Source organism: Cydia fagiglandana, chromosome 7 (assembly GCF_963556715.1).
Source record: "Cydia fagiglandana chromosome 7, ilCydFagi1.1, whole genome shotgun sequence".
NCBI lineage: Eukaryota > Metazoa > Arthropoda > Insecta > Lepidoptera > Tortricidae > Cydia > Cydia fagiglandana.
In genome coordinates, this window is record NC_085938.1 from 19733302 (window position 1) to 19756427 (window position 23126).

General features: G+C 40.9%; 1 long non-coding RNA gene and 1 other non-coding gene across 2 annotated transcripts; both read left to right on the top strand.

Annotated features, from left to right (window-relative positions):
• The first annotated feature begins 8148 nt into the window (after positions 1–8148).
• LOC134666358 (uncharacterized) lies at positions 8149–21259 on the top strand. The gene is made up of 2 exons (XR_010098491.1): positions 8149–8972; positions 21041–21259. It is a non-coding gene; the product is annotated as an uncharacterized LOC134666358 (long non-coding RNA).
• Positions 16476–16547, top strand: Trnaa-ggc (transfer RNA alanine (anticodon GGC)). The gene has a single exon. It is a non-coding gene; the product is annotated as a tRNA-Ala (tRNA).
• Positions 21260–23126: the final 1867 nt, after the last annotated feature.

Consider the following 23126-nt stretch of genomic DNA (forward strand, 5'->3'; position numbering starts at 1 on the left):
AAACATGCTGTCGCGAGTTTATTGCACACCTTATTTATGTGACAACTCCAGGTGAGTCCACTGTCTAGCTTAAATCCCAAAAATGGTGAGTTAGTGACCTGCTCAATCTTATCACCTTTAGCTAGCACTGATAACGATCTCATTTGGCGTCCGGAAAGAACAAAATTAATGAGATGAGTTTTTTGAGTGTTTAGTATGAGACCATTGATACTAAACCAGTTTGCTATTGTTTCGGCCGTCATATTCAGCTTTGTTTCCAGCTCCTCATATGATGCGGCATGCACAACAACCGCAACATCGTCAGCATAGATGAAGGTCTCTCCACAGTCGATAGCATTGGGCAGGTCATTCAACAGTAAAGAGAAGAGTATATTCGATACTGACGAACCTTGAGCAACGCCCATACTTGTTACCACTGCGTCAGACCGTACGCGGCCACTGTCAGCCATAACAACCTGTTTCCTGTTCCGTAGCAGGTCCGCCATCAACGCCAACGCGGGACCTCCTAAGCCATAGTGCCGTAGTTTGTCAGTAAGGAGGTTATGATCCGCGACGTCGAACGCCTTGGACAGGTCGCAGCAGAGGACGGCGACTTGGTTCTTATCCTCGCGGGCCTCCAGTATCTGACGGACCACGGCCCGTGTCAACGTGGTTGTCGAACGCCCTTTCCGGTACGCGTATTGTCTATTAGACAGAGCATTGGTTGTAACGAGAAAGTCGGTCAACCTAGAACTTAGGCCGTGCTCAAATATTTTGGCAATCACCGGGATAATCGCTACGGGTCTATATGCATCGATATCGGTCCTCTTTCCCTTCCCTTTGTATAGCGGTGATATTCGGCTTTCTTTCAGTGGGTCGGGAAAGACGCCCTCGCTAAGGCATCTATTGTACACAAAGGCGAGTATTGGAGCCATATCGACTGCTACTGAATGGATCAGTGTCACGAAGATGTCGTAAATGTCCCGAGTTGTTTTTTTCGCTATATAGGTGGTGATAATGCGGAACACTTCGTCTGGTGTAAACGGCTTTAGCTTAACGCTGCGATCAGCGGGCGGACAGGCGGCGTGTAGGGCTGCCAGAGCGAGCGGCACGTTGGCGGGTTTCTCAATTTTTGTTACTACATCTACATTCAGTCCACACTTTTCCCTTATCACACTGTTCCTAATTCTATCTTGCAATCTCACACCACACACACTTCTCAACGCTCTCATTTCCACTGCATTCACTTGGCTCTGATGCTTCTTCTGCCATACCCAACTTTCGCTACCATACATAAGTGTAGGCACCAACACCCCTCTATGAACAGCCAACCGTGCTTTTTGCGACACCTTCTGGCTGCTCATAAAAACGTTAAGTGCCCCATTCACACGATTCCCAGCATTCACTCTCCTTTCAATGTCTTCACCATGCTTACCGTCCCTAGTGAACAAGGTTCCCAGATACACAAACTCTTTCACTTGTTCCACTCTTTCTTGACCAATCGAAATTTCACAGTTTGTCATATTTTCTTCCTTTTCAGATACCATTACTTTCGTCTTGCTTACATTTATTTTCATTCCTTTCCTTTCAAAAGACCCATGCATTCTAGTCACCATCTCCTGCAACTCATCACCCGATGACGCTAGCAATACCAGGTCATCAGCGTAAAGAAGACATTTGACGGATAACCCACTCTCAGCCCACATTCATCATTTTTCAAATCATGCAAACTACTATCCATGAACAGATTAAACAGCCACGGTGACGCTACACATCCCTGCTGCCTAACACCCTTCTCGATGCTAAACCACTCAGTGTACGATCCGTTTACTCTCACACAAGCACTAGAATCCTCATAGAGCGATTTCAGTGCCTGAATGAGATGGCCGCTCAATCCATACATCGACAGTACCGACCAAAGTTCATTCCTCACCACTCTGTCATAAGCCTTTTCCAGATCCACGAAAGCGCAATAGATCTTTTGACCTTTGGCCAAATACTTTTCGGCTATGCATCGCAAGGAAAAGACTTGGTCCATACATCCCATACCCTTTCGGAATCCCGCTTGTGCATCCCATACTTTCTCATCGGTTTCTTTCACTACCCTTTCAATCAATATCTTTGCATACAATTTGCCGACGACGCTGAGTAAGCTAATGCCTCTGTAGTTTTTGCAATCCAGTTGTGATCCCTTTCCTTTGTAAAGAGGTATAATGACAGCCTTGCACCAGTCCCTGGGCACTTGACCGGTTCTAAAGCACATATTGAAAAGGCGATACAACTGACTTGCTACAATGCCTTGCCCAGCTTTCAGCATCTCGACAGAAACTTTATCATATCCCGCAGCCTTTCCTGATTTCATTCCTTTCAACGCTTTCACAATTTCATCCATGCTAATACTATCTTCATTCTCCGACACGTTTTCAATGCTTTCATTCAACTCCGAAATTGGCGTGTTTGTCTCCTCTCTATCAAACAAACTTTCAAAATACTCTTTCCATCTTTTTAAGATGCATTCTTCCTCATTCACTAATCTTCCATTCTTGTCTTTTATTGATTTTAGCTCAAAAGTCTGGGTGTTACCCCTGGCCAAACGAACGGACTTCCAGAAAAACTTTATATTTGCCTGGAAATCTTGAGAGAGCCTTTCTTCCATTTTATCTTTCTGTTCGACTTTCTTTCTGTCTACTAATTCCTTTACTGATACTTTCATTCTTCTATAATTCTTTTTCGCTTCACTGACTTCGTCAAATGAAGCAATGTGATTTCTTTGGTTAGCTCTTGTGGCTAGCCAATCCAACCACAACTTTTTCTTCTCACACACTGCTTCTTGCACTTCTTTATCCCACCAAACATACATCTCCTTTTTTCCTTTGTGCCTCTTACATACTCCACATACTTCACTTGCCACACTTACTACTTTATTTTTAAAATTATTCCACAACTGTTCAGTCTCACTAATCTCATTCATAGCTTCGAATTCGGTTTTAATCTACTCTTATGCTCCTCTTTTACTCCTTCTTCTTGCAAATTCTCCACTTTTATTCTTTTTAAATCGGCAGTAACTGTACGGGGTCTTTGTCGCCATCCTTTAAACAATCCACTTAATCGGCACATTACCAGGAAGTGGTCAGTATGGATACCCGACCCTCGATACACCCTGGAGTCGATAACATTCTTCCTAATTCTTTCATCCACTATCACAAAGTCAATCATACTTTTCCTTACATTCTCCGCCTCTCGAGTGTATAAATGTATCCATTTGTGGTCAAACATCGTGTTTGTTACACAAAGGTTCCACTCTTGGCAAATCTCTAACAAACTTCTCCCATTATCATTTACTCTCTCGTCACCGTGCATTCCAAGATCCTTTTCAAATCCGTCCCTTTTTATTCCTACCCAGCCATTGAAGTCACCTAACAAAATTAATCTTTCATTACTCTTACATACTTTCAAAACCTCTCTTAGTTCATCCCAAAATATCTGCCTTTCATCCCGAACGCGCTGTGATATACTCGCACCCCGGTCTACCGGAGCGTAAACACCTACCAAAAATATGCGCATCAGTCCCACTTTCAGTCTAATCCACATCAGTCTGGAATTCACACATTCAAATTCTCTCACACACTCAGCCATTCTTGCGGAAAGTACAACACCAACTCCCTGACAGGCGCGATCCGAACTAGGCACCCCAGACCAATACGCCGTGTAGGTTCCATGCATGGTGGTATCGCATCCTTTCCGTTTCGTCTCATTTACACACAAAATATCAATTTTTCTCTCATCCATCATCTGCAAAACCTCATTTAATTTCTCTTCCATTCCTCCTCCAACATTCAGCGTAGCAAAGCGGCTCTCCGTAAGCCGCTTGTCGCCCCCGCGAGAAACTAGACGTGACGGGTGGCGTACCACGTCGCCGCCATTCGGATGATTATTATAATTTTTTTGAATCTCCATTGCGTTCCCACGAGTAATAGGGATTTAAATGTCCACAACAGCAGAGCCCTGTACAGAAGCAAGGCGGTTCACCACTGTGTCCTGTGACCGCCAACACAGACACCCTCCGTTCAACGCCAGTACTACCCTCTGGCTATGCATCCCTCGGCACGGGTCGGCTAACACCTTGGATTTGGGGGTTTTATATTGGAGTTTTCCTTCTCCTAGACGGGTTGCAGCACAATGTGTTATTAACAACCTAAGTTCTGACCACTGTGGACTAAAAGCTTCTTTCAGCGGGAAAACTGAAGAAATTCCTCAAGACACTTTGTGTAGGCCGATTTCCGAAAGTCGCCTAGGTTTATTCAATCGTAATATTACTAAACAATTATGTTGTCTTTCATGTACCCAGGAAAACCCTGACTGTTTGAGTTCCGAGTTGTTTAATTGTATTAAAAAGGAATTTGATGCCTGTTTCATTCAGAAAAAGGTGCAAGGCAAGGCTAAGACTAAATTTAGCGACTGGGCTACACCGGATATTCACGAGAAAAGACGCCGGCTCTACGACTTATATGATTTAAAGGCAACTGATAAAAGACCGGAATTTCTGGAGTACGTCAAAAATTATTCTAAATCTTTTAAAATGTTGTGTGTCGCCGCTAAAGCCGATTATTTGTCGAAAAAGATCCTAAATTCCAGCGATAAAGTCAAAACTGTATGGCAAGTTATCAGTAATGAAACTGGAAAACGTAAACTGAAGGATCCGCACTACAACCTACGAATTGCTGACACTTTAGTAAGTTCCGACCGTGAAGTGGCAGATCATTTTGAGCGGTTTTTCTCGAATATCCCGGTAGAAACAACAAGATCCCTTAATTCATCGCCAGACGTCGCTGAAGAAATTTTGAAGACAAATGTGGCAGAATGTACAGAAATCTTCAAATTTTCGTATGTCTCATCGAATATAGTTCTTAAGACTTTTAGGTCTTTAAATTTAAAGAAAACAGAAGATCTTTGGGGCCTGTCTGTCAAAGTATTAGATTCCATCATTGAGTCAATTACACCATACTTAGCTGAGATTTTCAACAGATGCATTGATGCTGGAATTTTTCCAGATATTATGAAACATAGCAAAATTATCCCTCTGTTTAAATCAGGAACGAGAACAGATCCCACGAACTTTAGACCGATTTCAATACTACCGGCATTAAGCAAAGTGTTCGAGAAACTTATTCTGAATCAACTATTGTCACATTTCAACAGAAACAAACTGCTTGACAGCAATCAATTTGGTTTCACCAAAGGTCGATCAACTACTGACGCCGGTGCGGTACTTCTAAAACACATCTTTAATGCTTGGGAAAAAGCTCAAGATGCTGTTGGAATTTTCTGTGATCTGTCAAAGGCATTTGATTGCGTTGATCACGAAAATTTAAAGAGAAAATTAAGCCGCTATGGGATAAAAGCTAGTGCCCTTGACCTGGTCTCATCGTACCTTTCGGATAGAACTCAGCGAGTAGTTATTAATGGAACTCAATCGGCGGGGTCCCCGGTAGCCCTCGGAGTGCCTCAAGGTTCAATTCTTGGTCCCTTCCTGTTCTTGGTATACATTAATGACTTACCAAAAGTTGTGCAAGATAGACATGATATAGTGTTATTTGCAGATGACACTTCCCTTATATTTAAAGTGGACAGAAAGGAAAATAGCTTCGAGAGCATTAATGACGCGCTATCTACCATTGTAAACTGGTTTACGGCAAACAATTTGCTTTTGAACGCCAAGAAAACCAAATGCATCAAGTTTACGCTACCTAACGTCAAGCAGGTAAATAACGGCAAGATTAAAATAAAAGGTGATACGCTGGAATTTGAGGACCGAACTGTTTTCCTGGGAGTCACTTTAGACTCCAAACTGCAATGGCATGCACATATAGGCACTCTAGCCGGAAAACTTAGTTCAGCAGCCTATGCAGTGAGGAGAATCAAACAGCTGACAAACGTAGAGACGGCCAGGCTGGTATACTATAGTTACTTCCATAGTGTTATGTCTTATGGAATTCTGTTGTGGGGAAAAGCGGCAGATATTCAGACAATATTTGTGCTGCAAAAACGAGCTGTACGTTCCATCTATGGACTGGGCGCTCGAGTATCCCTAAGAGAGAAATTCAAAGAAGTTAACATTCTTACCGTTGCATCTCAATACATACTAGAGAATATTATGTATGTTCGGAAAAACATCCACGAATTCAAGGTTAACAGTGATATCCATAACTATAACACTAGAAACAAACATAAACTTGCCGTGCCCGCCCACCGCCTCCGTAAGGTTAGTACGTCTTTCGTCGGGAACTGTACACGTTTTTATAACAAAGTCCCCACTGATGTAGTGAATTTACCACTTCACAAATTTAAGTCGCACATTAAGCACTCCTTGTTATGTAAGGCGTACTACACTGTAAATGATTTTATAAACGATAGAGATGCTTTTAAGCCGGTAGCTTGATTGGTTTCATTAGTATAATAAGAATTAAATAAATATTGTTTTTTTTTACACTGAATTAAATATGCTAGTGTCCAGTAGAATTGACACATGAGACAATGATGTTCTCGCTTGATTATATTGTTTAATTTAATTTTAGTTTTGGACACTTGGAGACCTTATACATCTCTAAGTACATATTTATTTATTTGATTTTTATTTTTGATTGTACATACTTACCTATATTTTTAATGTTTCTGACACTTAGAGACCTTTACATCTCTAAGTCAACTTAGGCTAGTAATTATGTGAAGCTATATTACTGTCTTTTTATGTAACATATGAGCACAAAATGCCGTGTCTTACAGCTACATGTTATTACTATTTTAATATTAATATAGGCCGGTAGCTTGAACATGTCATGCTCGCTTAAAAGTCTTTGCTTACGGTGGCGTTGTTGATCGGGTCGCCACTTTCCCGAATGAAGGTTGAGGGAGGCGATGGCTGAGATACGCGTCATACTCGTGAACGGGTGCTGTTTGTGGAGACTGGTCTGTTAAGCTAACACGAGCTATTATACTTAGTAACTTTTATTAATTAATTACAGTGAGACGCCTCATTCTGTTCTCGTATGTTTCTTTTCTTTTAATGAATGTATTAATTATACAGGATATTGACTCTTGGAGACCTTATACATCTCTAAGGATAACTTGATAAACTATATAATCTTATAGTTCTGACACCTAGAGACATTTACACCTCTAAATATTATAGATTTTTTTGTGTGTGTGTTTTTTTATCTGTATTTTGTATGTAATTCGACATTAAGAGACCATATACATCTCTTAGTAATTGTAATACGTTAGATTGAATTGTTAGTTTTATTTTATAAAATTGTTGATGTTATTATTTTTGCTTTTATGTAAATTCAATGTTGACGTGTAAAAGTGCCCTTGTGGCCTATTTGCTGAATAAATGTTGATGTTTGATGTTTGAATGCTAACGAGGCCTATCTCCCCGGGCATATAATTGAAATATTTTATTATATTCTAATATATTTATTATTCATTAGCATTTCAATTATGTATATGTTTAACGAAGATATTGAAGCTTCAATTAATAGCTATTTCGTTCCGCTGTGTAGCGTTTATCGATATATAACATGATTAAAATCGACTTTTCACATCCCTAAAAGAGCACACATACACGTTTTTACGCACACATACGTAGGCTTAGCAAGGTTTTATCATATCGCGCGTGGAATCGACTGTCGTCTTCTAACGATAGTCGTAATTATATCGTTTTGCTGAACATGGCAACGGGCTACGATAAGAAAATCACGTCGATATCGTATAAAGTTATCGACAATCATTCATTAGTGACCACGATTCTCTATGCCTAGAGTTTTCCGGCCTTATTGAATTGTCGGACATGTGTCGGATGAAGTTTCAACGTGAATAGCTAGTTTTATTATTATACTACCAATTTGAAAGGTGGTTAAATGAGTGACATCCGTATATATATTAGCTTACATTATAATTTGCTCGGATTATTATGACTTTTTGTATCTGTGCAAGCAAACCTTTTCCGTTTAAAAAGTTTTTATTCTGTTTGACAACAAAGAGTTGAAAATTATTTGGCTTTCATACACAAACAACACCCAATTTAATTTTCATTGCTGTGTTTTTGAAGAGGAAGAAATGTAAGTTGCACAAAACAACAAAAATGTAAGTTGCACAAAACAACAGTAATTTATACAATATAGTTTCGTGCAGTTGGTTTATTCGTTAACTTAATATTTGACTGTTTTTTTCAGCCGATCAAATGCCGTACAAATACGGATGCTGGTGGATTACATGGCGAGTAACACGAGATTTGCAAACCGCGAATACAATGGGCCTCTCGGAGCGCAAAGATATGAAGCGCAATGGGAGGCCCTCGCACAGGCGCTCAGGGAGCACGGGCCGGATAAATCTGTCCAGGCTTGGAAAGTGGTAAGTAAATATAATTCCCATAACTAGGATCGCTCTGTGACTTGTCTGCAAAGAAGTCTTTCTAAACATGATAATTATTTAAATTAATTTTTGAATGAAATTACTAGAGATTGAATGGATAGTTGTTTGGCCGGATACCGGATACCAAATATCCGGTGGATCTCTAGAAATTGCAGTGCAATCTGTATAATATAAATAGTGCCATCATTATCACAACTTAATAATGTGGAAGTATAGTATAATGGCAAGTAAAATGAACATCTTAATTATATCTAAGGCATATTGTTATACATTATAAAATATAATAATTATTATTTCAAAAACAGGTATAGGAATATAATTTGGCTGCTTAATTTTAAGGTGTCATTTAAAATTGCATGTGTCAATTATATTTTTTCTGTCAGACATGGCGTGACTTGAGCCGAAAGGCTCGGTCAAATAATGCTGCAGCCAACGGGGCTCGGGCCCAGACTGGCAATGCTGTGGAAATACCAATGGTCAGTCAGGAGGAACAGCTAATCCTGACTGCAATCGGAAAAGATACCTCCGAGGGAGTGGGTCCGGCGGAGTCAAGGATTGGAGATGTAAGTTCACATTTTTTAAACCATAGATAAATAAGTAAGCTCACCTGTCAGGTTAGGTTTTTTATAATGTGTTTACTATGTATTTTTATTGTTTTGTAACTTTTTTATATTTTACTTTTATATTCATATTTTAAACAACCTAACTTGAGTTGAAAAAAATATATAAAAATAATAATAGTTTTAAAATGTTAATTCACTTGATGCTATGGCAACAGCTTACAAGAAAATTGTCCTTCTGTTGTACATTAAGTGCCCTATAAGGGCCACATGCACCATTTACTATCCCGAGGTTAACCGGTTAAACCTGGAGTTATCATGGATACCAGTAGAATTTGACACTGGGTTAACCGGTTAACCCCGGGTTAGTGGGTGCAAGTGGCGCTTAGTAACACATGGAGGTAATTGACATTTAATAACATTCATTTGGGTTTGGTTTGATTTTGTTTGATATTTTACATTTAACATTTGCTTGGGGTTGGTATAGTGAAACATTTTGCTATTTTATTCCCCAAAGGGGCGGCTCCCAACCCAATATTAATTTTTATGGCGCAACTCTGGGGTGACATAGAGTACAAAATAACATTTAACTGACTTTGGAAAAGGAAAAGCTGCTTTATTTATGAAAAAAAAAAACCGTAGTCGGGTAAAAGTTTTAACAACGTTTTGCTTTTTAGGGTTCCGTACCCAAAGGGTAAAACGGGACCCTATTACTAAGACTTCGCTGTCCGTCCGTCCGTCCGTCCGTCTGTCACCAGTCTGTATCTCACGAACCGTGATAGCTAGACAGTTGAAATTTTCACAGATGATGTATTTCTGTTGCCGCTATAACAACAAATACTAAAAATAGAATAAAATAAAGATTTAAATGGGGCTCCCATACAACAAACGTGATTTTTGACCGAAGTTAAGCAACGTCGGGCGTGGTCAGTACTTGGATGGGTGACCGTTTTTTTTTTGCTTTTTTTCCGACTATGCTGAGTTTTCGGGTGCTGGGAACAGTGTGGCTAGCAGCACGTTTGCTGCTACTACTGAAAATTTCGTTGTTGTTCCAACCTCCACCACCGCCACACTTACTAGGCCCGTGCTCAGCGAACAACCCCACTACTCCGCCTCTCATTTGCCCTCGTCTCCTTCAGCCAGCCCTGCATACTCCACGCTTTCTGTACTGCCCTTAAGTCCTGGACTACCCGAACGTCCTTCCCGTCCGTCTCTTGCCGCCCGTCCCGTCCCCTATGCTCGTCCAGCCGTAACCGCCCAACCCGCACGTCTCGCCCTTCCTGCACGACAAGTACACAGCTCGATGTACGTGGATCCGCGCCCCGCTGGCGTACATCCATACCCCACGCTACTGCGACTACAACAACCCACGCAGCCTGCCCGTCCGCCCCGTAACCGCACTACGGAACCGGCACCTTCTACAGCACGGTTTAACCATCTGCAGCATGAGCATAACAATATTTTAAGAGTAATTAATTTATTACGAACTAATCATTCTATTCTTTAAGGTCAGGTGGGGTAAGAGAAACATTGTTTGTTTTACTGGGGACAAGAAAAACAGTAGACTCTGACCACCACGCTAATTTAGCACAAGCTTGGAAGTAAGAATGCATAATCCATACTTGACGTACCATTCCCTGCAAGTATTTCTCTTGCCCCGATATTTCGCTTACCCCATCTGACCTTATTTATGTTTTGACTATTTTATAAATATATGAGCAATTCCGAAATCTACATTTCCGGATTGCTCATATCGCACAATACAGCTTAACTAAATAACACAAGAACCAACGTCCGAGAAGAGGGTATGAAAGGAATGAATGAAACCTTATGGAACTTATAATTAACATGCATTTCATTGAATGACTAAAATTTTATAAATTGTATGTATAAATGTCAATCTCATAATGAAAAAGTCAACGATGATCAACACAACCATATGCTGTGGGGCCGGGAGGTAAGTCATGCGCTAACGCATGTCCTCATAGCGGAGTCAGTTATGAAGTTGACCCAAAAAAATTTTATTAAGCTATGAGCTTCATCACATATGATCTTTGAGTAATTCTAAGCATTTCAAGCCTGGGAGGCAATAAGGGAAGGGGGGTACAAAGATGGCCGCCACCCGTCATCATTCAAAAAAATCTGTTCTGGTCCTGGTGGCTACTAGGGCAAGTTTGGTATCATTTTCGTATAAACCGGAGACGTAGAATTCATTGCTGATATTTGTTTTTTTCAGCTTCATATTAATTTTACAAGAAAAACATAAAAATATGAAAATTTAGGATGGAGATATTTGCTTTGAGAGCTAATAACTTTTGTATAGGGGCCAAAAATATCATATAAAAAATACTATAATCAAGCGTAATTCATGCAGATTCTAAACATATACACGTTGAGTAATATCCTACTGCAAAAAGATGGTGAAAAAATTATTAAATGACCGCAGCGCGGGTAGTTGGACTTTCGTTTATCTTGCGGACCGTCGTTTATCTTACAAAATGATCGAGTACGAGTATCTACGTAGGTATGCTTACTTTGCTAGATTTTATGATAACGAATAAAATACTTTCATCCATACATAATTCATCATACAGACATAATTTTATGCACTTTAATTTTAATGCACTTGCAACGATTTGAGTGGGGCCTAGTGTTATTTGACCGGTGTTTTCTGTAAGGTGGAGGTAAGTCCGTAGTTCCCCAGTTGGGCTCTGCTCGGATAGATCTGGAATGACATCCGCTGTGCTGTGGCCTACCACACAAAGCGAGATGACATTTACAGTGCCCATACCCCTCTTTTGAACGTAGTTTAAGGATATACCCGGGTCCAAAATTGGGTCCGAGAAATAACTATTATAAATGAAATTATTCTAATAAAATAGCGCTCTTATTTTTGCTGATAATATTAAAACACTATTTATGAGAGAAATTGTACTACTTAGGAAGAGGCAAAATATTTATTTTCACGATAATTTTCATGCTATAACTCACTTTAAGTAATTTTATAAAGTTATTACTTGTTGTTTTTAATAAATAACTTCAACCTGCACATAACATTCATTTGGATTTGATTTGGTTTGATTTTGTTTGATATTTTACATTTAATATTTGCTTCAGGTTGGTGTGGTGAAAAATTCTGTGTTTCACTCGGCGGCAAATTTTGTTTAACCCTCGTTCTTTGAAACCCTTACAACGCTCAAGATTCCATTTTTCGAACCACTCACTACGCTCGTGGTTCAATTTTGAAATCTTTCGCTTGATCGGGTATCAATATTAGCACGAGCGGTTAAACAACAACTTTGCCCCCTTGTAAAACAAATAACTATTATGCGGAGCTTACATTTAGAAATCATAACAGCTATTTATATTTGTCATACTAATATAGGTTATGCAAGTATGACTTGGTGACAAACCAACGAAGCCCCGAACCTACCTTTTTTTTTTTTTTTTAAGAGGGGAAATGCATTACGCATACCACCCGGCGCGGGGACGGGCCGGGATGGTTATGTGGGACTCCCTGTTGTGGGCTAATGAGACCCCAGGTTTACCCACTAAAACCCCTCTGTTTGCCGCCTCAAGGCTATAAGGCGGGGCACGGGAAACGACCGAGACCATGCTTCCGAAACCCCGCCAGCGGCTGTCCGATCTTTGGACTCGACATCGGAGGAAGTATTCCTCTGTCACTTTAAAAGTGCGCCATTAAGTCGGCGTACTGGCCATCCCAGGGACCCTCGTGTAGGCGACAGGCGTCCCCGAGCCTGCCGCCCACGGGTACCCTTAAGGGGGAAGTCGACGGTCGTACGCCAAACGCCTCCGTCCTACGCGCTTGCGGCGCATCGGTTGGGAGGCTGGATCTTCTTCCCTTTCTCTTTCCGCGGTCTCTTTCCTAGATATTACATCTTCGCAGAAAGAGACCACCGCTTTCCATGATCCCTCGCTGTCTGCCATAGTTTTCACCACGGCAGGCAGGGAGAGGTCGCGCCCTACTACAGCCACGAGTGTGGCCCGCTGTTCTGTCCAAGCTGGGCATACAGCCAGCGTATGTTGTGCCGTGTCTTCGGCAGCACCGCACTCGTGGCATATCGGCGTCGGTTCTCGGCCCAATCTGTTGCACAGATATCGTCCGAAACATCCGTGTCCTGAGAGGACCTGCGTCACTCGGAATGTTATAGGGCCATGGTCCCGGTCAAGCCATTGTTTTAGGACCGGACGTATTGCCTCTATAGTTAGGTGACCAGCAATCGGATGCGCCAGTCTCTCCTCCCAAATGTCCACCATTTCCAGCCGAATTGCTTCGCGCCGTCCATCAATTTCTCTTGGTGCTGGTGCCTCATCCCTCTCATGCATATCCTCGCGCCAGCGGTAAACAGCTGCGAGGGCTCTTGCATCGAGGTCCCAGGGCAAGGATCCCGCTAAAGCACACGCAGCATCCGTAGATATGGTACGGTATCCCCGGATTACCCGCAGCGCCATTGCTCTTTGCGCTTTCCTCAGCTGGGTAGCGTTTTGCCTTCCAATGGCGTCAGCCCAGACGGGTGCGCCATATAACGCCATGGAGCGAACGACTCCCGTGTACAAACGGCGGCATGAAGCCTTGGGCCCTCCCAAGTTCGGGAGTATACGCCCCAGGGCCGCCGCTGTACTGAGCAGTTTTGGAGCCAAGTGTTCGAAATGGGCCCGAAAGTTCCATTTGCTGTCAAGTATGACGCCCAGGTAGCGCAAGGTCGGCTTGACAGCAATCGGGACCCCGCCTACTATGATTTGGGCTCCTACCGGAGGACCTCTACGGTGGCCATAAAAACAAATGGCCTCGGATTTCTGTAGGCCGACTTCCAGGCCCAACCGCCTTATTCGGTTGACAACGTGGGCTACACCCGCAGTTGCCAGAATGGCCGCATCTCGGAAACTGGGCCCGCGGGCCGTCACCAACGTATCATCGGCATAACAAAACACGTCAACTCCAGGAAGGTTTGCCCCCCGCAGGACCCAGTCGTAGCCGACATTCCAAAGTAGCGGGCCCAAAACCGATCCTTGAGGGACACCGCACTCCATCCTTTTCTGTCCCCAATTTCGCTGCCCAGGCCAGGTCACAAATCGCTCACTTAAATAGGCCCTGATGATATGGGCCAGGTGAGGAGGAGCCCTGTGGTAGCGCAAAGCTTCATTTACAGTTTCCCAGGGCATGGTGTTGAAGGCGTTGGCTATGTCTAAAGACACAGCCAAGACGACCTCGCCCCGGGAAATCGACTCCTGTGCGAGCCTTTTCACTTGCAGAATCGCGTCCACTGTTGAACGGCCGCTCCTGAAGCCGTATTGATTTTTGGCCAGGTCTGGACCAACCTCTCTTAGATGCTTGATGAGGCGGGATGCTATGATGCGCTCGAATAGCTTCCCCACCTCATCAAGCAAAACAATCGGCCGGTACGCTGAAGGCGAATCAGACGGACGACCCTCTTTCTTTAGCAGGACCAGTTTTCCCGATTTCCATGCTACTGGGAAGCGGCCCTGCTCCAGGCATGCCGTGAAGAGACGGATAAGACGCGGCTCCAGTTCTTTCAACGCGAGAGCCCAAGCGCGGCCAGGGACTCCATCTGGGCCGGGGGCAGTGTTCTTGGCTCGCATCTTAATCACTGCTACGCCAAACTCAACCGTTGTTACAGGTGGCACTTCAGCTTCCTCCACTTCGTCTGCTCGTGGTGGTGCCATTGCTGGCGGCCTGTTGTTTCTTCCCCTAGGGAACAATGCCGAGACAACGTCGCTGACAAACTCTGGTTCTAGCGTTTGGGTGAGCGGGGGGCCCCAGGAGCGCAATTTGTTCCTTACGAGCTTGTAGGGCCGACCCCACGGGTCCACATTCAAGGTGTCCAGGAATGCTTCTCTCGCAGCGTCCATGGCATTTCCTATGGCGGCTCTTAGGGACTTCTTTGCCTCCTTATACAAGGCGTAAAGGTTCCTTTCTGCGTCTTCGTCTGTTCGTCGGCGCCTCTGCCTTGTGTACCGACGCCGCGCGGCTGTACAGTCCTTGCGCATTTGTGCAAGCTCTGCAGTCCACCAGTACACCTTTCGTTTTTGTGGTGGAGGCTTGGCTCGGGGCATCGCCGTATCGCATATTAGTGTCATGGCATCCCGGAACCAGGATGCTTCCGTCTCCACCACTACTTCACCTTCCGGTGAAGGAAGCCACGCCTGTACAATAGCCGCCTCTAAAAGAAGGTCTCGATCCATTTTACCGAGAGCCCATCTTGGACCTCCGCCGCCAATCGGTAGCCTGCAATTTTGGCCAGTTTGAACTGATGGCGATGTGGAGACGTCGTAACGAATGTACAGGTGATCGGACAAAGTCTCCACATCTTCCAGTACCCTCCAATCATGGACACAGCGTGCCAGGGCGGCATTTGTGAAAGATAGATCCACTATTGATCCGCCTTGTTGCCGCACGCACGTGTTAGCGACTCCCTGGTTGGCTAGAGTCAGCCCTGACGCAAGTGCCCACTCTTCAACGACCTCACCGCGCACGTCCGTCGCCGGCGAACCCCACGCAGTGGACTTCGCGTTAAAATCTCCAGCGACGACCACTGACCCCCGGCCATAAAGCTGGCTGACTCGAACCTACCTAACTAACCTAACCTAACCCAACCTGAAATTGCGGTTGTACATGATCTTATTTGTTAAGCGAGCCGCCCTCCTCTTTAGACATGGGGATACCTGTGTGTATTTTTTTAACCTATACCAGAATTATGTCTGTGTACTGGAAACTGCGGACATTAAATATACAGAAAGCATTTTATTCGTCATCATAAAATCTAGCAAAGTAAGCATAGTTACCTACGTAGATACTCGTACTCGACCATTTTATAAGATAAACGCCGCCTAGCGAGAGTCCAACTACCCGCGCTGCGGTCATTTAATTATTTTTTCACCATCTTTTTGCAGTAGGATATTACTAAACATGTACATGTTTAGAAGCTGCATGAATTGCGCTTTATTATAGTATTTTTTGTATGATACTTTTGGCCACTATACAAAAGTTATTAGCTCTCAAAGCAAAAAAACCTCCATCCCAAATTTTTATCTTTTTACGTTTTTCTTGCAAAATTACTATGAAACTGAAAAAAACAAATATCAGCAATGAATTCCACGTCTTCGGTTTATACGAAAATGATACCAAACTTGCCCTAGTAGCCACCAAGACCAGAACAGATTTTTTTGTATGATGTGATGACGGGTGGCGGCCATCTTTGTACTCCGCCCTCCTCGACTAGACGCACGCTTCTTATCGCCTCCGAGGCTAGAAATGCTTAGAATTACTCAGAGATCACATGTGATGAAGCTCATAGCTTAATAAAAAAATTTTGGGTCATATATGGCAGCGATCCGTAACTGACTCCAGTACAGAGTTGGTAAACGTTGTAAACCTGAAATGCAGATGGCGCTAGTGACATTCTCACAGTGGTTAAATAGTTTTCTTCGCAATGGTTGAATTCGCGTTGAATGGCGGATGGTCATGGTCAGCTACCGGAATTGGTAACGCATTGGACCGGCGATCCAAAAATGTGGGTTCGAGTCCCACGTTGACCAGAGTATTGACATCTGTACATACAATTTATACATAGATTGTAATGTGGTATACGTCCAACAATAAAAAAGGAAAAAATATTTAACGTTTGGGCTACAATTTTATTTATCTCGATCTCTTGGCTGTGATATATTCGTACGGCAATTTTATTATTACTAATCTGTTTCATTATACTTATTAATCATATTTAAGTAACCAAAATAGCTCCTCATTAGTGTGCGGTGTATCAGTGTTTGGTAGTACCATAATAGTCAAGCCAATTACCGGGTGTGGCCTGTAACACGAGCAAATAATTAAAACGTAGATTGTACTCCTCAAACGGTGACAATTTTGTTCAACAACTTTTAAAAATTATGAAGTAAGTATTTAGACTCCCTATTTTTCATACAAAATAAATATTATCTTCAATGGACGCCATATCATTGTGATTGACGTTGCTTGTCACGCCTTAAAACATTACAAAATTCGCAACACATTGCGTCTTAGAATAAACTTTAAAATGTATTCAAAATCAAACCACAAGTTATTTTTAAAAGTCGCTGAACAAATGTTGGTCAGTATGAGGAGTACAGTCTACTGTTTAATTTTTATGTATGTATGTATGTATGTACTATGCAGTAGTAGTAACACGCGAACGAATGGACAAACACGCGTTACCCTGAGGTTGAACTAACTATCTACTTAAAGGCTCATTCTCTGACCCATTGATGTATATATTTAAGGACTGGCCTTACGGGCAATAAGAATGGGGACAGTACAGCGGTGTGATACCGCTACAACGCGATTGGTTGATGATCGCATCACGCGCGCAATTGGTTGATGAGTTTGCATCACGCGCGCGATTGGTCGCAACTAGTTGCGTTAGGCTGCACGAATTCGTGAGTGACACCGCTTGACTAGTACCATTTTTAGTGCCCATAAGGGCCATAACGCCAGTCCTTATATAGATAAAGTATTTTAATGTTGACCTTGCCAAGGAGCAAGACCTTATTTCAGTTTATGAGAGCCTTTGGGATACAATATTATTAACGCCTGAATTACTCAAGATTCCTCAGATCCACAGATAATAAATGGTTCCAGACCGTTAGTCACCAAACAAGTCTGTATTCTGCGTTTTTGTTCCTTTGGGTTTGTTATATATAGCAAAGAGAATTTGAAATAGAGGCGAATTGTCAAAGTAAATTATGTAGCCACAGTAAATTTGCTGCCATTTTTCGACAGTAAATTCAAACTGTTAGAACGCCATTTATTTGACTTTGATCCTTATTCATTCACTGATATGTATTAAGCTGTTAAATATTAATATTAACGCCATCTACTCGACACTAGACCAAAGATATGGTGCAATCTTTTCGAGCGTTGGCGCCATAACCTTAATTTTGATATTTAACAAATTAACACATATCAGTGAAAAAATAAGGATCAAAGTCAAATAAATAGCGTTCTAACAGTTTGAATTTTCTGTAGAAAGATGGCAGTAAATCTACAGTACATTAATTTACCATGACAGTATCTAGTGACATGTTTTGGTTTATCCTCATTCGATAATTTTTGAGTATTTGTCAGAGAGATCCAATTTACATAGATGGATGTGACTTTAAAAGTAATCCCACTGACCTAGACAAGTCTGTAACGATGTGCTATTAAAATTAGTAGCAGCCCAAGTAACACAACGTAGCTGAATATTGTTTGAATAATAGAGCATGCCGTACTTAATGCTGAATAAGGTAGCTGTATAACAGCTGAATAAGCGTTATACAGACGTTATACAGAACGTTTGGGCGCAAAGTGGGCAGTGCCCACGCCGCTTATTTCTGAATAACAGTAATGTAATAGCTATATAAGTGTGTGCCCACACATTGAATCGCTGAATAACACTTGTATAGAGGCTGTCAAAAGCTTATATACCGCTTTTAAACCAAAGTTATCCAGCTTTGTACACAATGAATCAGTTATTCACACGTTATGAAGCTTTTGGTTCCAAAGTGCATTTTTACAGCAAATATATTCAGATATTTGTGTTAAATCAATGATTTGTCTTCCATTTTAATTTGTGAACTCGTGTCAAAGTGTAGTTTCTGCAGTGAAAACTTACAAAATAAGGAGGACATCACCCATATATTTATTTGATGTTTACATAACTTCAATTTCATTGCGCATGCGACTTTACTGTTAATATATATATGCATTTTATTTAAAATTTTAAAGCGCCGCGTAAATAATGCACCGTTTCAAAAGTAAATATAGAAAATTTACTACTCCACATTTAAATTTGTAATTTTTCTGCGGTGTTTAGATGTTTTAGTGATATAAAATGTACTTTAACAAGTTATGCTACGATAAAACTAGTTTAATAAATGAATAAAATGGGTTTTTCAGTTCATTTTCAATTCCTATATAATTGTAGAGGTTAGAAAGTGAGCAACCGTAATGGCGTCCGACTGTGCTGAATATAAGCTGCTGCCACAGCTATTATTGTGCTAATATCTGAATAAGCATTCACATTATTCGCGTTACTAAGCAACATGTTAGATAATAATGGTCTTAACACAACAAGTTTTGAATAACATCAGTATAATAGTAATTGTTTTCTCAATCTTAAAGCCTATTAGGGTTCTATACACAAATAGTAAAAACCACATAGATCCTCACTACTTTGATGATAAAACATTATAGGTATGTAACACGGGCAATATTCAATCCTACTTCCCACTAATATTATAAACGCGATATAATATATAAGTTATATGATACATCTGGGGGCACGGCCGTTTACACAGTTATTTTTTCCGTTATCAGTTCCGACAAATATGTAGTAGGTAAAGGTAACGCAAAGATGTACGACGTGAGTACGAAGATGTATATAGTATGAGTATGGTATGGTTACGAGTATGGTATGAATATGAATATGGTATAGGTGCGAAGGTGAGGGTATATCATTCATTCATTCATATTAGTAGCGGGTATCACGGGTATGAGTACAATTAAGTATAGTTTGATATGGGCAGTATTGTTTAGGTATGAGTACGAGTACAGTGTGGGATGGGTATGAGTAGACCCACTTGAAAACTAAAAAAAGTCTGTTCAAAATCGACAGGAGAATCGATTTCGCTATGAGGGTGTTCGACTCATTTCTAGGTTCGAAATGAGTGCGCGTGCAAGTCAGTGGAATGATTAAATTGTTTTAAAATAATAAACAAGTACGATTATGACCGTGTCTGTTTCTTAAATCCAATTTGTTTACTCCGAAATCATGCAATGTTACTATCCGGTATCCGGCCGAATAGAAGGTCACTATCCGGTATCCGGCCGGATAGTAAAATAGTGGCCGGATAGGCCGGATAGTAACCGGATATCCGGTGCATCTCTAATTAAAAGAACAATGCATCTTGTGTAAAATAACCAATCGAAGAGAATTGTTAAGAAAACTAAACCTCGATTTTTTAAATAATGGTTGGATTAAAGAATATGCGTATTTATTCTTGATGCGTTCAAAATAAAATAAAAACACGCTCAAGCTCAAAGCAATCAGACTCAAGTAGCACTGTTGACCGTGTATAAAGCTACGGAACCCTCTCCACTGCGCACTTGTTGATACTAAGCAATAGTTTGAATAGCGCTTCTCATTGCGTTCATTTTGCAGCTTTTAGCAAGAAAATATAGTATATGTGTACTAAAATCGCTATAACTTAAGTATAAGTGTTGTTTTAGTATTTATTATTCAGACGTTATGTCAATAAAAGCCATAATTAACCCATATATGCAGCTACTGAATAACAAATAATATGTGGATTTTATTACAGCTTCCAGTAATAGCGTCCACCTTTATTCAAAAACTAGCGTTAAAACAGAAACTGCAACCGCTTTTATACAGTTGAAAGTCTTCACCGACGCTTCTTTTCAGCATTTAGTAGCCACTATCACATTTTTCTTAATATTGTCTGCTTAAAATCATACAACACAGAATATATACAGCTAATTGCTGCTAATGCTGCTATTATGCAGCTTTTAGTAACCACAAATGCTTTAAGCTGAATAATGTCTGAGTAACTGTGTAAGAAATAAGTATTATTCAGCTTTAATATGCAAAACCGATACTATGCAAAATTTATTCAGCATTTATTGGTATAAAGGCCCCACTAGGCCCACATATTTTCTTATTCCGAATTTAGTAACTTCCACCGCATATACACAAAATTTATGCAATCTTAATTTGAATAAGATGATAATTTTACTCTATTATCCTGCTTGTGTGTTACTTGGGAGACTTGTCTTGATATGGCTCTATAGTAAGCGTTTTTAATTTAGAAGACATGTCAAGATCGCTTACCTTCTTTCAAGTTCTTTCTAATGCTAAAAATAACGAACTATAGTTAATATCTCATACATAGAATAAAGGAACTACTTCTTAATTATTATAATAATTATATTACAAATACAAATACAAATGCGTTTATTTCATTACTTTTTACATATTTTGTTAATATTGTTTCAGTAATCTTTTGGAGGAGACGGAGAACATAGAAAACTTGGAGGATACTGAAATAATGGAAGAGGAAGATGATTAATAGTAGTTAATTAATGTGACTTCATTCTTTCACACTTCTTCATGTAAGGCGTTATGTTTGTCTACACTCAAGTATACAATTGTGTTTTTAGCTACTAATACGAAAAAATTATATATTTATAATTCTTAAATAACTCAATTCTAATATCAGAGAGTTTATCTTATTAGTCCCTTATACCCTTAGAGCATTTGATAACTGGAGTCGCCATTGAGAGCTTACCCCTCTACCGAAAAACGCACAATTTTGCAAACTTTTGTATAAACTGACATGGCTATTTGTACATTACATACAAATCATGCAATACATTTGACGTCCCCTCCCCCGCAAAAATCGGCAGACTGTTTCGTACAGAAAAAGACAGCGATGCCGTCTCAAGTTACTAAATGCTCTAAGCTTATACTTACCTATTTAGATATTTAATTCTTAATGGAGAACAAGTAGCCAAATTTCATTTGAGATACCTTGGTGATATAGGTACATTCTTACGTGCTATGGTGGTGGTTTAGGTTCTACAGTTCACAGAACCTCCCTTCTATTTAAAGTTGTAAGGTTTTGAAAAGGTTACTACAATAAGGCAATATAGAGGGCGCTACTAGGCCGGTTTACGTGAAACCGGTTCATATCTGCATTCAAGGGAGGAAGAAAGGAAGGAAAGTAGATTGTTAACCAAGTGACGAAAGGCACTAATGTCATATAATAGAGCGCTATTATGTCCGAGACACTACGGTAGACTAGTGCTCGACGCTGCACTAGTATTCGACATGGGCACTTTATGTCAAAGTGACAAGGATTAAATTTGAATACAGAAAAATCTTCGCCGTTCAAATCTAACCTATATTACTTTGACATAAAGTGAACGAATAATATATAGTGCAGCGTCGAGCACTAGTACTTCTACCTTAGGTCCGTGGGGTAGGGGGGCTCAGGGGCTCCACAAGGCGCTCAGGCCGCTCAGCAAACGCCTAAGGGAGGCGACAAGTGACCCTCGCGCAAAGATTGGCCATAGCAATCGGCATTAAATATTGGGCACCCTATGACCCTACCAAGGGCGCAAAATTTTGATAGGTATTTAAATTTTTTAGCTTTAGCTATCTTATATAATTATTAACCTTTTGGCCGTCGGACCTAGTCCGCAAAGACGCTCACTCACACGCCAGAGCAAATTTTAAGTAAACAACTAATAAAAAGTTTAGGGATTGCAAATAGTGTTATCGATATTTACAATTTATGGTAAAAATCTTTTCAATTTAGCTTTGTTCTTATCCAGCTTTAATTTATTTCCAAATTGCCAAAATTAAACATATGTTTTACACCCGAAAATGTTTAAAACATAGGGATTTATAATCAAAAACAACCACTAAACAATGTCGATTCAAGACGTAATATCGCCGCACTAGGCTGTACGAGAAGTCTTTTATACAAGACAACGGCGCGCATGGACTGTCCGCAGTGCACACCGACAAGGACTGTTTCCGCGCGGATTAAGTAATAATAGCCTCTAGGTCAACGGCGTAAGCGCTTGTCGGTACGTAAACTTTATTAGCGTAACGTTAAAGCCGCGCATCATGTGTCGATAACGTAAATATACCGGAACTGTTTTGGTGAAAATTACACGTGGGTTGAATTTTCAATGAGTGAAGAAATTATTCCGGAATTAGAATCATTCATTATAATTTCAGTTTGGTATACATTAATCTACTAAAATCTTACCAAATTAACGACGAATTGTTATAAAAAAATAACACATTGATGTCAATGTTAGATAGGTACTTACTTTTAACAAAAAACTAAAGTCTGATAAATAGGTATGTCCATCTGTACTAGTCTTATACGAAGCGGTCGCTGCGGTTTATCCCTTCCCACTACGACGCTATCAGCTCAAAATAAAATCAATTATTTATTTTATTTTTTTATTTATCTTTTCTGCAATTAGTCAACAATCCACAAGGGGAAATTTACTTGTCTGACCCTAGTTTTTACAGCTAAAGAAGCTGCCTGAACTTTACATATAGT